The following is a 17,951-nucleotide window of genomic DNA, read 5'->3' on the forward strand; positions in this document are numbered from 1 at the left end:
AAAAAACATGGTTATGTGAAATTGGAAAGCTTAACATAATAGATATAAATAACTTAACCTAGCTTATTATTTGGATGGAGAGTAAACAAGGATGGAAAATAGGGAGAAAAATGGGCTCTAATTTGTTTGGATAAGGGAGGAAAGTAGTTTTAGGGAATTAATTTTGTGAATCATTCGAGGATTTCCTTGTGGATATTATAGCTTTTAAACAAAAATATAAAATTTTTAAGTTAGGATAAAAATAAACGATAATAATGATTTATGATTTTGAAATTAAACGGATTAGTTGACCTTATTTTATTTTAATCTCTTTCCTCCTGTTTTATTTTTATTTTTTTTCTTTTGAAAAAATCACCTGTAAAGAACCTTGAAATTGTGAAATTCCCAAAAGAGTATCTCAATATGCATAATTCCAGAAAAAAAATGTTATAACCTAAATTAGTTTGAAATTTAAGGGGGAAAAAATAGAAAATAGTTCCCCACCCCCACAGCGATCACATAAGTGGTTGGCTAGCTCCACAGCCTCCCGCCGATAGGAGGAATATCTTTAGGCAAGTGGTGAATGTGGGAGCTGATCCCACAACCACATGCATTTCAAAATTATGGGTAACCACTGAGCCATTAAAATTGATTAATAGTATGATGAAAACATTTATACAAGCAAACTCCTTACATTTGACTACAAGTTCAAGCATTGAGTGCTTTTCGTGAGCTGTTAACAACTTTTGTTTATCAAGTAATAAAGTCTTTTTTTAGCTCATTCACAATATTTGCATAGGTTTTGATTATATTTCATTGGTTAAAAACAACTTTCATTTAATAAGTAACATAACAAACATTAGTCATATTTAATAATTGATAATTGGATGAATAATAGGCAAGGTGAATTACTGAAATGCTGTAGATTTACCATGCCCTACCAACGGGTAATATGATCCTTAGATATGTATTGCTATGTTTTATTTGAAACTAGAATTTTAATAACTTCAATTGTTGCCCTATATCCATTAATTTTCGTGTTTTTTAATCTTTATTAATTTAATGATATTATTTTGTGCAAAACAAAAGCTGATGTAGGATATGATGTGGATGACATTTATGTTAAACTATTTTACATGGAAATGGGAAGCTATGGTCACTTAAAAATGATAAATAGTTTAAAGTATTAAACTTGAGTTATTTTTTTTGGGACAAAAGTTAACTTTTTGAGTTAAGGTAAATTTTGACAATAAAATTTACCTTACGAAGCATTAGGCATTGATGAATTCCCATTTTATTATATAATTTTATATCTATTACAGCAAATAAAAGAAAAATACAATAAACGCAATTAAATGAAATAAATAATAAAAGGGTTTTATTTGTCTATCGTATTTATAATTTCTCTTTGATGGATTTATCTATATGGATGAAAGGTATTTCCTTGTTTGGTTCGAAGATATTCCAAAGAGGTTCACAGGCTAGGGTTGAAGACATTGACTTAAAATCCAAACATTGTTGCAAGGATTGATGATGGACTTAAAAGTGTTAAAAACGCAGGCGTGGGGCATCTATGACGTTTGGGGCTTTTAAGACTGTAATTGGGCCAATCTACAATATGGTTAGAGCGCATTCATATTAACTTATCACATATGCTCTTCAGTTTGGCCCTTAAACCATCACTTAAATTGTAAGTCTTTCAGCTCAAAAAAGTAGCTCACATTAAGGAAGGGTAGAGCGGTGATTTCATAAAGCTACTTCCTCAACAAGTCAAGGAAGGTGCCACATAAATTAATGAGGGGCTTGTTGGTAACTTCTAAGATCATCAATCTTTTAATTAATTTGTGTAGCCATTATATTTAATTAAGCAAAAGATTTAATATCCCACAATATCTCTTATTTAATTAAATATAATGACTAATCAAATTAAAGGAAATATCTCCTTATCAAATTCATATCAAAATTCAAATTCAAATGATTATTTCTACGAAATCAAACCACTCATGAGGAAGAAAATACAAAGATATTCAAGAAAACAGAAAGATGAAGCAAGAAAGATGAGGAAGAAGCTAAAGATTCATCAAGATCAAAGATCAAAGATTTAAATTATATTATCTGGATTATCTTTACACCTCTACCTCTTTACGTTACCTAAAGGAACACATCTCTTAGGTTATAAAAAGAGGGTCGAGATGCAGATGAGGAACATGCTGCACTCACAGAACATATCACACAAGCATACAGATTTGTGGTGCCATTCTCTCTCTCTCTCTCTCTCTCAACAATGTTGTCGTCTTCTAGCCACATGAGTGGCTAGTTCCCCTTCTTTCTTGGGGATGAATCTTAAGGATTGAGCTTTAGGTTTTATCTAGGAAGTTGTTATTTGATTTTTCTTTTTATGAATTTAATGATTTCTTAGGGTTTTAGGTTTTGAATTTTCATATCTGAGACTTTTATTTTTGTCACATCCCGAAAAATTTTACTTGGATATAGGGAATAAAAAATTAGGATAAGAGTCAATGTAGAAACTAGACGGGGAGACAAAATAACTTTTGATGTAAAACCTCAATAAGATCCGGCTAGCATTTTCCTAATTATTAGTCTAGGAAAGGTAAAACTGGAAAATTTGAGAAAAAATTTAGAAAATTCCTAAAAAATAGAAAAAGTGTAGATTAGAGGTTTCCGAGCTCAGTTGAGGCCCGAAAGGTGAAATTACGGTGAAAATGAATTATTATGAAATTTTCCATAAACAGAGGCTTTTTAGAAAAATATTAGAAAATCAGAGGAAAATAATTATTTTAATTAGTTAGAGGATTTAATAAATTTAGAAAAAAGGTGGATAATTCATATAAATATTTATTTGAATTTATAAAATTGATTTTAGACCTTGGAAGTTTAGGAATTAATTTTAGAGAATTTATTTTCCCGCAGTGACACTAATAGAGGTCTAATAGGAGAAAATTTAAAATAAATACTTAGAGGTGGCAAAAAATTCTAAAAATTTTCAGATCGTGTTCTCATATTAAAAGGTGACTTATCATAAAGATAAATCAATTTTTAGAGGTCTGGAAAAATTATAGAACGTTACAAATGAATAGTAACTGATAAAGCTTCAAATTGGTTTGGGATTTTGATTTGAATTATGGGCCATATTTTTCAGCCAGCCCAAATCATTTGTGGGGCCCACATTGAGCCCAATAAGGGCCCAATTTCGTGTAGCTTCCAGGTCCCTCAATTTTTATTAAATAAAATGTGAAATTTATGGATAAATGCTTGGAAAAATATGGAAATTGGCCATTTGTTCAAATCTGACTTCTTCTAGCATTTGATGACTGCCACATAACCACCATGAGGTGGCAAATTTCATCCAAATAGAGAGAGGGAAGGAAAATTAGATTTTTCTATATATATCCCTTTAGAAAATACAAATAAATGTTGAAAAATTGGAAAAATAAGGGGAGACTCTGTCACTGTAGCTCTAGCCTTATTTGTTCAAAAATTTCAAGTGTTTTTGGCAAGGAATCATCCAACTTACATTAAGAAAATACCAAGGTATGCTTAACCCTTCCTATCCTTAAGCTTTAAAGTAGTTTTGGTTGAGTTTTCAGTTGAAAAACTAATTGTAAATGCTGTCAAATTTTCAATCTGTCCATGAAAGGTTTAGGGAAGGATAGAAACCTTAAATATCTATTGGAATAAGCGAGGTTAAGTGGTGTATGAATTGGTTTTTGAAAGAAAATCCACCTAGGGTTTAAGAGCAAGATTTCGGCCTAGCATTGTTCATTCAGAAGTAAATTGTTTTGGCTTGATTTGATGATTCCAATGGGTTTAAAACATGTTTTGTATAGGTATATGTTGTTGGAAAGCGTTTAAAATCATTGGAATTAAAAATAAAGTTTTTGGAAGATTACACCCCTTATTCGGCCAACGTGAATTCAAGGGGAATGAGTTTGATTTTCTAAAATTTGATTTCATATTTGAATTCCTCATGAAAAATTGTGTAGGAATGAATCATGAGGTTATTGATTCTAAAGGAGAAATCATTTTAGTAAAAATCAAAGAAATGGGGAGAAAATGTTAAGTTAAAGTTTAAGGATTATGTTTAAGTTGTTTGGTAATTAATATAGCCTATATTTATGCTTGATTTAATAGGCTTTATAAGGAGGAATCAAGAAAGATCATTGTTCCTTGACGTAACCGAATTAGACAAGTGATAAAACGTAGCTTTGAATTATAATTTGATTGTTTATCTTGCTTATTTAATATGACATGTTGTTTGTTTGGATCAAAGGACTTGTGTAACATTCCATTTTTCTTTATTTTATTTTAAGATTTAAGTTATATGTGAATGAGATTAATTAATAATATTTAAAATTTAATCTTATTGAACAAATCATAAATCATAATTTTTGTGATATGCATATAAATTATTAAAAAATATTATATATAAATATAATTAATATATATATATATATAATCAAAAGGGCAAGTGGGTGGCCAGTAGGCCACCCACTGCCTGTTGGAGGGAGGGGGGGTTAATTCCCCCTATTTGGGTCGCGACTTTTTTTTTGGGGGGGGGGGAGGGGGTCACGTGTATCCCCACTTTCAAATGCTTCCCCCTCCCCTTTTTGCTTCGTTTGCTTTTCTGTCGTCCCGCCGCGTGAGAGAGTAGGAGTGAGAGGTTGAGGGTGTGAGCAAGAACAAATTTTTCAGTTTCATATAAAATATTTAGGTAAGCTATTTTTCTTTCTACTTTCTCTATTTAGTTTCTTCTATTTATTTTTAAGTTTATGACAGAAAATAAGATTTGTTAAGGTTTGATAGAATTTTTAATGATTTGAGGCTTCTAACTTATTTTGATGATATTAATGGAGCTTATGGGGTTAGAATAGAAGCCTTATAACTTAGATTTTTAGTTAGATGATCAATTTGAGGCAATATAAGTTAGGGTTGGTTGGAAAATTGTGATTTGTATTAATGATGATATTAATTTTGAAATTTATGATATTAATTTTGAAATTTATCTCTTAGTTGAGTTCATTGGAGATTATATTGAGGATTCAATGCTTGAACTTTGAGGTTTTTGTTGAAATAGGAGTGTTGATGATTTTTAGAGAGACTTTAACCAGAGAAGTTGGGTGTTTTGAATAAATTAAGAAAAATATTATAAGTTATTTATTCTATTGAATGGGGAATGATTAATGGAAGAAGGGAATAAGATTGTAATAATGATTGGAGACATAGTTGATATATGGTTATTTTTTTTAAGAGTTAAAGTAAGCACTTTCTGGAGATTTTTGGATGATTTGAAGGGATTATCCTTATTAATAATGTGAATGAGAGAAATAGAGTTGGAAAGTACTAAAAATTGTCACTTAGAAAAATAGATGAATTATTATTTTTCCTAAAGATAATTTTTTTTTTAAAAAAAAGGCCAATTATGGGGATTCAGTTAATAAACTATTTTAATGCTATATTAATTAGTCTTTTTATATTAATACATGTTTATAAATTTATTATTGTAGATTGAGTTTGGGTTGGGCTCTTGGGTCTTGAATCCTCCTACTTTTAGTTCTTGTGTCAAGAACTTGAGGTAACCACTTTCTAATTTACCTTGTATGCTTGTTGATGTGATTATAAGTATATATTGATATTGTAAATGTTATCATTATATGTGATAGTGTTTTATGTATAAAAAGTGTGGAGTAAAAATATGAAATTTATGTTTTGGTAAATTTGTTAGTTAAGTGGACATAAACTGTTTTATCTTGAGATTATATTCTCGATGTTGAACAAATTGAGCATTGAATATGGAAATAATTTATGGATATTGAATTGTTGAATTGCTCACGAAACTGTATTGGGTTGTGATGGAGTATGATTGTGAGAGGTTTGGTTATTTTATACCACGTGGTATAGCCGCCACTTGGCACTTAGTGGTTGGCTTTAACATTCTTAGGGCCCTCAGTATCACCATTCCTTTGGCCATGTCAAGGGTCAGCTCAAGGAACATGACACCTTTCCATATTTCAAGGAAAGGGAACCCATGGTTCGATATGAACTCTGTAACTTTTAGCCGAGTTACACCTCATCACTGGAGAGCTTGGTGCCGTCTTGTAAAAGAGACAAATCTTATTACGTGTGAATAGCCCATGGGTTCTATCAAAGGTTACAAGGAGGTTATAACGATGGTTGATGAAGTTTAGGCATGCAAGTTACTTTTTGAATTATTATATATTGTTTTCTGTAAAGATGTTTATTTTATATGTCATTTAAAATTGTGATTTGCTAGCTTAACTATCTTGTAATCACTTCCTGTATACTTATTGAATTGGAATTGTGGTTACTGGGTCAATTTGACTCACCCTGTGGTTATTTAATATTTTTCAGACGAGGGTTCAGGTGTTGGCCTCTATTTTGTTATACATGCCTTGGTTGATGTATATTGCCAAGCTTTAGGGCTTTTTTGTTATACTTAACATAATTTTAATTTTTCCGCTGCATTCTGGAATTGTGCTGTTTGGCGGAGCCCTTTTAGACATAGATGTGACTTTTATTTTGGTTGCGATTGTTATGGGCTGTAGTAACTCTTATTCTGAGGGGCTTCGAAGGCCCTAGCCCATTTACAACTAGTCTTAATTGTATTTTGAAATTCCAGAGTATTGCTGATGGATTTGATACATACGTGAAAAATCAAGTGTTGATTATTTCTTGTTTCATTAACTATCTTTATTATTCTAGAATAGTAGCTAGCACTCTGTTAAGGATATAAATTGTTAATGACTATGGTAGATTTATATTTGATTGGTTTTGTTCTTCCTACCATAGGTAGCCTTTTGAAGTAATTATCATTTTGGAAATGTTTATTTACCGCTTATTACGGGGGGTTATTACAACTTGTATTGTGATATTGGTTGGTTGAATGATCGTTATTTATGCTTTGGCCAAATGCATTGATTGGTGTTAATATGGAAGTGTTGATGTTCTTTTCCTAGCATGAGAATAAGTATAATTTTATGTGACTTGAGAATGTCTTGAAATTCTATAATGTGTTGCATGATAACTTGCTTGGTTTGCATGATAATTGTAATTCAAATGCTATTGAAATTTGTATGAAATCTCATCCCTCCTATATCAAATTATGTCTCCATAGGGAGTGGCTCATCCATGGATCAAGGTAAGGAGTTGGTATTGGGATAGAGAAGTTTGATGATTATTATGTTATTTTGGAATGTCATGTGATGTATTATTAAATTTTATGCCAAGTTTGTAATAGATTATAAATGGTAATAGGTTGTAAATTATATTGGTATGACATGCCCAAGTGTTGAAATATTGAGTGATAGAATGCCTAAAGGGTATGGAAAAGGAAAAAGGAATACAAAATTTAAGAAAGAAGTGACTAGGGGATAAAATTGCCTAAATCAAAAGTAAAATGGTGACACATAAAATAATAAGCAAATAATAGAATTTGGACCTGATATTTTGCAGGCAAATAGATCTCATTTTTAGCTTTAAATTAAGAGGTAAATCATCAAATTTGGAATTTTATGCTAAGAGTCATGCCCTTCCAAAATTCGGTTAAAATCTTGAAAATTTGAAAAATGACCATATGAACAGTGTATTTTGTTGAATTTTTTGGTACTGTTCTAGATGAAATTAAGTCCAATGAATATTTTTTTTCTAATAGAACTCTTAGCAAGTTTCGTGTAAAAATTAGAACTATCTCATTTCAATTTTTTTAGAATTAGTTATGAATTTTCAAAGTTGACTTAAATTCATATGAATAGTGTATGGATAAAATTAAATGTGAAAATTTGAAGTTGAAAATTTTCACTCGAAAATACTGGGAAATGTGTTATAATGGTTCTAATTGATGTATAATGGGGTAATAAAGGAGGTTATAATTTTCAAGTTGGTAACTTTCGTATCAAGCTCTGTGATTCAAATTTTCTTGTTGATAATCCTTAAGGTTGATATTTTGATTTAGTTAATTGTAACTTCTCATCGTTTGAACTGTGCTAGCCTGCGGTTTATCCTTAGGAAGCTTCATCATTGGTAATTATCTCCTACATTTTCCACATTGTTTCCTTAAAGCTCCTTTTTCTTACTCTTACTCAAAAAGAAAAAATTATTTTTACCAATTTCTTCTTTCTTAAATCTTTCTTAGATTTTTCTCTTTTCCCTCTTTTTGTTATTTTTTTTTACAAAAATTAACTAATTAGGAACTAAACTTTCAATTGACTCCACAAGAGATCGACCTGAATTGTTCTTATACTATATATGTTTAACTTAGTATTAATTTGTAAGCCTAAAGACAGGACACATTAAGCATCGTAAAGTTTACTCTGGTGTAGAAATATACATGAAGTCGTCAAAAGGGGCATCTGACGTCATGCTGTTAAGGTCTGTTACTTCACCTTTAATGGGGCCTACAAAGTTAGTTTTAAATTGTATCTTTAACAATGAAGTTTACATCAAAGAATAATGGGTACCATAAAGTTTATTGAATGCAAAAATATACATGAATTTTCTAAAAGAGGAAAGAAACAAAGTCAACTCATACAAATGTTTGTTAATTTTATTCTTTTCGGTCCCATCAAAGTCATGTTTTCTCTCCACAGAAACTTGCAGACCAAGTCAGCTTGAGCATGGAATGATCTAAGAGTAGTCCCTAATAAGGAAAACGCGTATGGGCTCATATTTTCGACTGTGCTTTTTGAAATATCAACGAATGATGATGCACAGGTCGATTAAAACTTATTGACTAAGGCAAGGTACAATATATTGAGTACATCAGTAGTGAAGTTTTGACAATGCAAGTCAGCTCTCGGATGGAGGCATAAGAAGGCTAATAAAATGCTTGTCTGCCACATCATCCTATCGATGCTTGGTGAACCTCTTTGACATGGACAAAAAATTTTCAACTTCTGAAATACATAACAAACCTCATCGGTCTCAAAAATTACAAACTAGGCATCACTGGTAAGTTTGAAATGTCTATTTTTAAATGAAAAAAGAATCACTAAAAAATATTGTCGTTTGTCTCTTTAAAATCTCTAAATTTTTAAGATTGCTCTAAAAAGTTTAAAAGATATGGCTTTCAATTATTCTTCTTTATATTTCTATGCCTCTATTAATCTTAGTCAACAATCAAAGGAGCAGAAAATCTGCAATTGCAAGGCTTTTTGAAGGGAGAAACAGCAACAGTCGATCCTTGAAACAATCTTCCTAAATAGCCCATAAACGTACTTTTTTTTTTTTGAAGATTAACTTCCAAAAATAACTTTCTATATCTAAACCATACTAGTAATAGACTCAAATTTACCATAATAGAAAAGTGTAGGCTCTAATCATACACACTACCATGGATAAGGAACTTTTCTTAACTCATTCACATACTAATCATGTTAGAAAGGATCAACCTCATCTAACATGACTATAAGACAACATATTGCATAGCTTAAAAACTGAAATAGTAAGAATTAAGTATCATCCATATTTTATAATAAATTCATAATAAATAGATTACATGCGATCCTTGACCTCTGACCAACTACCAGCATATATACCACAATATAACAAATAAAAGAACACAAAAACACAATAACACATGAATCAATTAAATATAATTTATCCTAAGGTGACAATATACAGGAAATTACACAACTTATAAATTGAGGAGGCACTGCAAGTCTATTTTTCATTCTATTCATTATATTAGAATGAGAAATATGTTAACGACTTACATTAAAAGACATATTTCTTGTGCAACATTGTTGTTAAACATGGTGTGAAGCTTAATTATCACGCTTAATACACAAGATTATCCTTAATTGTTGTTTATTTGACATCTCATTCTATTTATTTTTATTTCTAACATTCAAATTTATTCATACGAATATAACATTATCTCCTTTATCTGGACCAAAATTGCAATGTTTTTAGTTATTAGAAATAAGAAAAAGTGTAAAATACTCTCACTATCTTTCTAGTTTGAATCAATTATACAAACCTTCCCTCTATTATAAAAATATACATTTCAGTCTAATCAGCTAACACCTGCAGAAATATTCAAAAATGATTCTAAAATATTACTTTTAACTAAAATTTATATTGATATTAATTTTATTTACTATTCTACCCCTCATTCTAATAAATACCTAAATTACTATTATTTTTACAGTTACATGAATTTAATTCAGAGAAAAACAAAAAAAAAACAGAGAAATAACCTAAAATATTATTATTTTTACAGTTAAACCGATGTGTTTAAAACTTTTGAAGTATAAATTTGAATAATTTATATAATATTTCAAATTTATTGTTGCGCATGAATCCCAATCTTTTCATAAAAGGAAAAAAAAGAGGAGTCGCACCAAAATTTTGAAAAGTTTATTTTGAAAACCTAAAAGGCATAGTTTACGAAAACTGGAGAGGGTTTTGGGAGTCAATTATGTGCGGGGAAAGTGTTAGACACCCCATAATACTTGTTCAAGAGAATGGCTATCCTAAGTCAACTACTCATAAGTTATATGACCTTTTTCTATTACATTTTAATTACCCTAAAAAAGAAATAAAAATAAAAACTTTTTATTGACAAAAAGGGAAAAAATAATTTATTTGCAAAACCAAACTTAACCTAGGATAAAAACCTAGGGCTTATATATCCTTTAGAGGGATCAAAGTCAATGTAATTTGGGTATCAATATGTGTTATTTGGTTGGTGCTTTTTTGAGAAAAAACATTTATTTAATTTAAAAAAAATATTTTTATGGGTTTTGTATTTTTATTTGGCAAAAACATTTCTTTTTTCTTTATTTAAAGAAAAAGAAAGCTTTTTGAAAAAATTTTGGATTAAATTTATTGAGAAAATTTCAATAATTTCACATGGAAAATTAATCAGTTTTGCCTAAGGAGATTCTAAAAATCTCATAGGACATGAAATCATTTTGAGAAAACTGTTATTCCTTTTTTTAAAAAAACATTTTAGATTAACTTCCTAAGGAGATTACCATAATCTCACTTGAAAGGATAACCCGTTTTATGTGAGGAGATTCTAAACACTCACATAGCACAAAACTCTTTTGAAAATGATATTTTTATTTATCATTTCTTTTATAAGAAAAAGAAGCTTTTCTATTATCAAAATTTATTTGTTGGCAAAAGGTAGATTAAGAGAAATGAAATTTCATGCAACTATTTAAACCAAAAAGAAAATAAAAAGCCATTGGATACCCAATACTACTCAATAAAAATTATTACAACATGTAACGTTCCTTTTTTATACAAAAAAAATGTCGTGTGGGTGATAGTGGCCACCCACTGCCTGAAGAGGGGAATGGGTAGGGGTGTTCAAGGCCGGATTGTCCCGGTCGGCTTGTCCGGTCCCTGTCTTATTCGGACGGGACGGAAATTTTGGGATGGGACGGGACACGAGACGAGGTCGTCCCATCCTGGTCCCGTCTCAGTTCCTTTTTTTTATAAAATTTTTTATCCTATTTATATAATATCATTTTTTTATATTTTTTTGAAATTTGAGACTATTGTATGAAACTATGGATATATCTATTTAGAGTTTTCATATTTGTTAATGATTTGAGATTATTGATGATTAGAATTTTTAGCAAGTTTTTATTGTGTTAAAAGCTTTTGTTTAAAGTTTTTAATGACTATTATATGTAATATTTTGAGCTTTTGTTTAAGAGTGCCCAAATAAATAAAAAGAAAATAAAAAGATGTTTTTATAAGGTTAAGCCTAAAAAAATATAATTAAAAAATTCAGATTTTATTAAAAAATTAAAAAAAATTTAACAAAAACTTCGAGATGTCCCGATCCCGTCCTACCTGACCGGGATCGGGACAATCCCGAGACAGGCCGGGACATGGGACAGATTTTCTGTCCCGTTATTGTTCATCGGGACGGAACCGGGATGGGCCTATCCCGGTCCCGATTCGTCTTGTGAATAGTCCTAAGAATGGGGTAATCCCCCTATTTGGGCCGTGACTTTTTTTTTATTAAAAAAGGTATTAAATGAAATGAATAGTGGGTCACGGGATCCACTGCCATCATTTCCCTTCTCCATTTTTTTTCATCTAGTACCCTCTGGTGCTTCGTCTTTGGTTTTCCTCTGTTTCGCCGCAAGAGAGAGTGATCATGATAAGGAGGTGGAGAGTGTGAGAGAGAAAAGGGTCTTGCTTGGTTTCACCTATATCATCTAGGTCAGCTATTTTCTTCCTACTTTTTCCAATTAACTTCTTCTATTTATTTTCCAAGTTTATGGCAAAAAAAAAATTTATTAGGGCTTGTTAGATTTTTAATTTTTGAGGTTTCTAACTTATTATCAGGATATTAATAGAGCTTATGGGGTTAAAATAAAGGGGAAATTTCACTGTAGGACCGTAGAAGGCAAATAATCTCAAAGAGCCCCCAAAACTTTCTGAAACCTCACTGCAGGACCAAGGGACCAATCTGATATTAATTTTTAGAGTGAGATTACAATAATACCCCTCCCTTTTTATTTTATTAAAAAATAAATATTTACCAGAGTTACTGTTCTGGCCACCGGAGGTCGGAGGTCCGGCCACCGGCGCTCAGGTGGCCGCCGTCGGGGTTCGGTCACTGGTGGCCGGAACAGTAACTCCGGCGGGACCTCCAGTGGCTAGAGTTTTTTTGTTTAAAACAAAGTGGCCAAGGGAGGGTTTGAACCCAGGACCCCTTGGCACACCAAAAGACTTGTAACCACCAAGCCAAGCAACCCATTCAATCATAAAATGCAAATAAAACTACATATAACAAAATAAACGCAACAGTCCAAATGTAAGTGAACAAGTGAAATTAGACGATTTACAAATGGAATTCAGAAATTTGCAACAAAAGTTAGGCAATTTACAAATAACATAATAGAAGTCATAACCCAAAATGCAAGTGTTTAAGTGCAAATGAGCAAGTAAAATTTGAAGATTTACAATAAAAGTTTATGGATTTACAACTCAAATTTGGCAAACACAAGAGAATTCAAAACCCAAAATGTAAGTGTTTGAATGTAAGTGAACAAGTGAAATTAGACGATTTACAAGTGTAATTCAGCAATTTACAACAAAAATTAGACAATTTACAAATAACATAATAGAAGTCATAACCCCAAATGCAAGTGTTTAAGTGCAAATGAGCAAGTGAAATTTGAAGATTTACAAGAAAAGTTTATGGATTTACAACCCAAATTTGGCAAACACAAGAGAATTCACAACCCACAATGTAAGTGTTTGAGTGTAAGTGAACAAGTGAAATTATACGATTTACAAGTGTAATTCAGCAATTTACAACAAAAATTAGACAATTTACAAATAACATAATAGAAATCATAACCCCAAATGCAAGTGTTTAAGTACAAATGAGCTAGTGAAATTTGAAGATTTACAATAAAATTTTATGGATTTACAACCCAAATTTGGTAAACACAAGAGAATTCACAACCCAAAATGTAAGTGTTTGAGTGTAAGTGAACATGTGAGATTAGACGATTTACAAGTGGAATCAGAAATTTACAACAAAAATTAGGCAATTTACAAATAACATAATAGAAGTCATAACCCCAAATGCAAGTGTTTAAGTGCAAATGAGCAAGTGAAATTGTCGAATTTCACTTGCAAATCGATAAACTTTTGTTGTAAATATTCAAATTTTATTTGCTCATTTACATTTAAACACTTGTATTTGGGATTGTGAGTTCCATTATGTTATTTGTAAATTGCCTAATTTTTGTTGTAAATTTCTGAATTCCACTTGTAAATCGTCTAATTTCACTTGTTCACTTACACTCAAACACTTACATTTTGGGTTGTGAATTCTCTTGTGTTTACCAAATTTGGGTTGTAAATCCATAAACTTTTATTGTAAATCTTCAAATTTTACTTGCTCATTTGCATTTAAACACTTGCATTTTGGGTTATGACTTCTATTATGTTATTTGTAAATTGCCTAATTTTTGTTGCAAATTTCTGAATTCAATTTGTAAATCGTCTAATTTCACTTGTTCACTTACATTTGGACTGTTGCGTTTATTTTGTTATATGTAGTTTTATTTGTATTTTATGATTGAATGGGTTGCTTGGCTTGGTAGTTACAAGTCTTTTGGTGTGCCAAGGGGTCCTGGGTTCAAACCCTCCTTTGGCCACTTTGTTTTAAACAAAAAAACTTCGGCCACTAGAAGTCCCGCCGGAGTTACTGTTCCGGCCACCGGTGACCGGACCCCGACGGCGGCCACCTGAGCGCCGATGGCCGGACCTCCGACCTCCGGTGGCCGGAACAGTAACTCCGATAAATATTTATTTTTTAATAAAATAAAAAGGGAGGGGTATTATTGTAATCTCACTCTAAAAATTAATATCAAATTGGTTCCTTGGTCCTGCAGTGAGGTTTCAGAAAGTTTTGGGGGCTCTTTGATATTAATTGTCTTCTGTGGTCCTACAGTGAAATTTTCCCTAAAATAAAAGTCTTATAACTTAGATTTTTAGTTACATGGTTGATTTGAGGCAATGTAAGTTAGGGTTTGGTTGGAAAATTGTGATTTTTGTTAATGATGATATTAATTTTAAAATTTATCTCTTAGTTTAGTTTATTAGAGGTTATATTGAGGATTCAATGCTTGAATTTTGAGGATTTTTGTTGAAATATGAATGTGATGATTTTTGGAGACTTTAACTAGTGGAAATTGGGTGTTTGGAGTAAATTGGGGGAAAATGCTAAAATTTAATAATTGTAAGGAGTGAGAGGTGATTTATGGAAGAAGGAAATAGGATTGTAATAATAAAATGAGGAATGGTTAATGTATGGCTATTTTCTTAGAATTAAAGTAAGCACTTTTGGAAAATTTTTGGATTATTTGGAAGGAATTACCTTGTTAATAATTTTGATAAGTGGAATAGAATTAAGAAATTTTATGATTTGTAATTTGGAAGGATGTTTGGAGGAATAGATGAATTATTATTTTTGCTAAAGATAATTTTTTAAAGTAAGCCAATTATGGGGATTTAATTAATAAATTATTGTTAATGTTATATTACTTAGTTTTTTTTATTAATATATGTTTATAAATTCATTATTGTAGAATGAGTTTGATTTGGGCTCTTGGGTCTCGATTCCTCCTATTTTTTTTTCTTGTTTCAAGAGCTTGAGATAACCACTTCTAATTTACCTTCTATGTTTGTTGATGTGATTATAAGCATATGTTGACATTATAAATGTTATCATTATATGTTACAGTGTTTTATGTATAAAACGTGTGGAATAAAAATATGAAATCTATGTTTTGACAAATTTGTTAGTTAAGTGGGCATGAATTATTTTATATGGAGATTTTATTGTTGATGTTGAATAAAATTAAGTATTGAATATGGAAATAATTTATAAATATTGAATTGTGTGAAATTGAATTGTTGAATTGCTCATGGAACTGTATCGGGTTGTGATGGAGTATGATTGTGGGAGGTTTGGTTATTTCATCCAACATGGTATAGTCGCCACTTGGCACCCAGTGACTGGCTTTAACATTTTTAGGGCCTTCAATATCACCCTTCCTTTGGCTAGGTCAAGGGTTAGCTCAAAAGGCATGAAACCTTTTCATATTTCAAGGAAAGGGAACCCATGGTCTGATATGAACTCTATAACTTTTAGCCGAGTTACACCTTATTATTGGAGAGCTTGGTGTAGTCTTGTAAAAGAGACGAATCCTGTTATGTGTGAATAACCCATAGATTCTGTCATAGGTTACAAGAAGGTTATAAAGATGGTTGATAAAGTTCTGTGCATGTAAGGTACTTTTTGATTTATTATATATTATGTTATGTAAGGATGTTTATCGTATATGTTATTTGAAATTGTGCTTTGCCTGCTTAACTATCTTGTAATCACTTCCTGTATACTCGTTGAATTGGAATTGTGGTTATTGGGTCAATTTGACTCACCTCGTGGTTATTTAATATTTTTTTCAGGTGAGGGTTTAGGTGTTGGTCCAAAAGGGAAGTTGTCCGAGGCTTGAGTTTTCCTTTTCACTCTGTATAGCCTTTGTTTTGTTATACATGCCTTGATTGATGTATATTGCCAAAATTTAGGGCTTTTTGTTATACTTAACATAATTTTAACTTTTCTGTTGCATTATGGGATTGTACTGTTGGGCGGAGCCCTTTTAGACATATATGTTACTTTTATTTTGATAGTGATTGTTATGGGCGTTAGTGACTGTTATTCTGATGGGCTTTAAAGACCCTAACCCATTTACAGCCGGTCTTAATTGTATTTTGAGATTCCAGAGTATTGCGAATGGATTTGATACATACATGAAAAATCAAGTGTTGATTATTTCTGGTTTTATTAACTATCTTTACTATTCTAGCATAGTAGCTATTACTCTGTTAAGGATATTAATGATAGTAGATTTTTATTTGATTGGTTACGTAAATATTTTTGGCTAATTCTTTTCTATATATTGATTTTTAAAAAATAAATTATCATTTTGGAAATGTCTATTTACCATTAATTACGGAGGTTCTTACAAACATACCACAATCCTAAGAGGCGATGGAGCAAGCACATACCTTGTAAAGCTTCTAACTCATAAAACCGCACAAGCCACAAAATAAGAAAACAAAGAAGCAAGAGAAACATATGCACTAAAGGGCATCTAAAGATGAAGAGTCAAATTAAAGCAAGGCAATATATTCATAAAAGATGTATTCAAAACAAACTCTAGCAACATAAAACGGAAAGAAAAGGAGGCAAAAATAAGATCGAAATTGTTTGGTCAACCATGAGTGATCATACGAAATATCATGGAAAAAATCAATTAAAAAAAATTGAGCATAAAGAAGGAAATAATATAGATACAATTTGATATATATACAAATAAATAACCTAAATTACATAGGATTTATTATTATTAATATATATACATATATTTACTACCCAAAAATTCTTACTTCATATAACAATTTTTCCTCTACCCTAATAACTCATGTAAATTATGAAAAAAATTGTTTTTATCTAACATTATAAGAATTCCAATTTATAATTTAAGTTTCCTGCTTCAAAATTTTTCTAATAATATATCCTTAACCTATTTTACATTTTAAATTGATTAAAATATTAATAATATATTAAATAACCCAAATAAATTATTAACTTAATTTTAATCGGTATAAATATGATATATATAATAAATGACATATTTTTTTAACAGAATAAATTTGATTTTAAATATCATGAATAACAAATAGACAAATCTAAATCGATTAAATTTTCTTAATAATGTATCTTTAAATTTTTACAGTCAGATATTGTCAAAACTCAATACTTATTCTATACTCAAATCGCAAAATTTTCTCTAAATGTTATAATAATACTATTAATATAAAGCTCTAAATATATAGGAAATCTTTATAAATAAATTTTAATAAAAAATATTTTTATGTACCTATATGATTTCTAAAGCTTGTATTACCTTTTAAACTGCTAACACTTCTTTGTCTTTCTCTTGATCTCTATTTTTGGGCCTCTTTCTTTCTCTTCTCTGCTAATACCTCTCTTCCTTTATTTATTTTTTTACCTCAACTGTCCATCCCTATTTTTTCCTTCTCTCGTTAAATGACACCCCTTCTCCAAAATTCTTCTCCTTCTTAAATGACACCTAATTCGGTGGAAGGAGCTGGGTTTTTTTTTAAAAAATAAAATATTATTATTTTATCATAAATATTATTTTATATCATGTAATTAATATATATTTTAATTAATTTAATTTTTTTAATAATATCTGGGATGTTACAGCTTATGTAAAATTATTTTTTTAATCATGTTTCATTATTTATTAAAACTCAACCTATTTTGGTAATTTTAAGACAAAATTACTTTTACTCAATCATAATCCAAACAACCTTTTACCAATCTCACTTTTATAAGCTAACTTTTTTAGCTCTAA

This window comes from Neltuma alba, unplaced genomic scaffold (genome assembly GCF_004799145.2).
Source record: "Neltuma alba isolate B1F8T4 unplaced genomic scaffold, ASM479914v2 tig00012988_pilon, whole genome shotgun sequence".
In the NCBI taxonomy this organism is placed as follows: Eukaryota; Viridiplantae; Streptophyta; class Magnoliopsida; order Fabales; family Fabaceae; genus Neltuma; species Neltuma alba.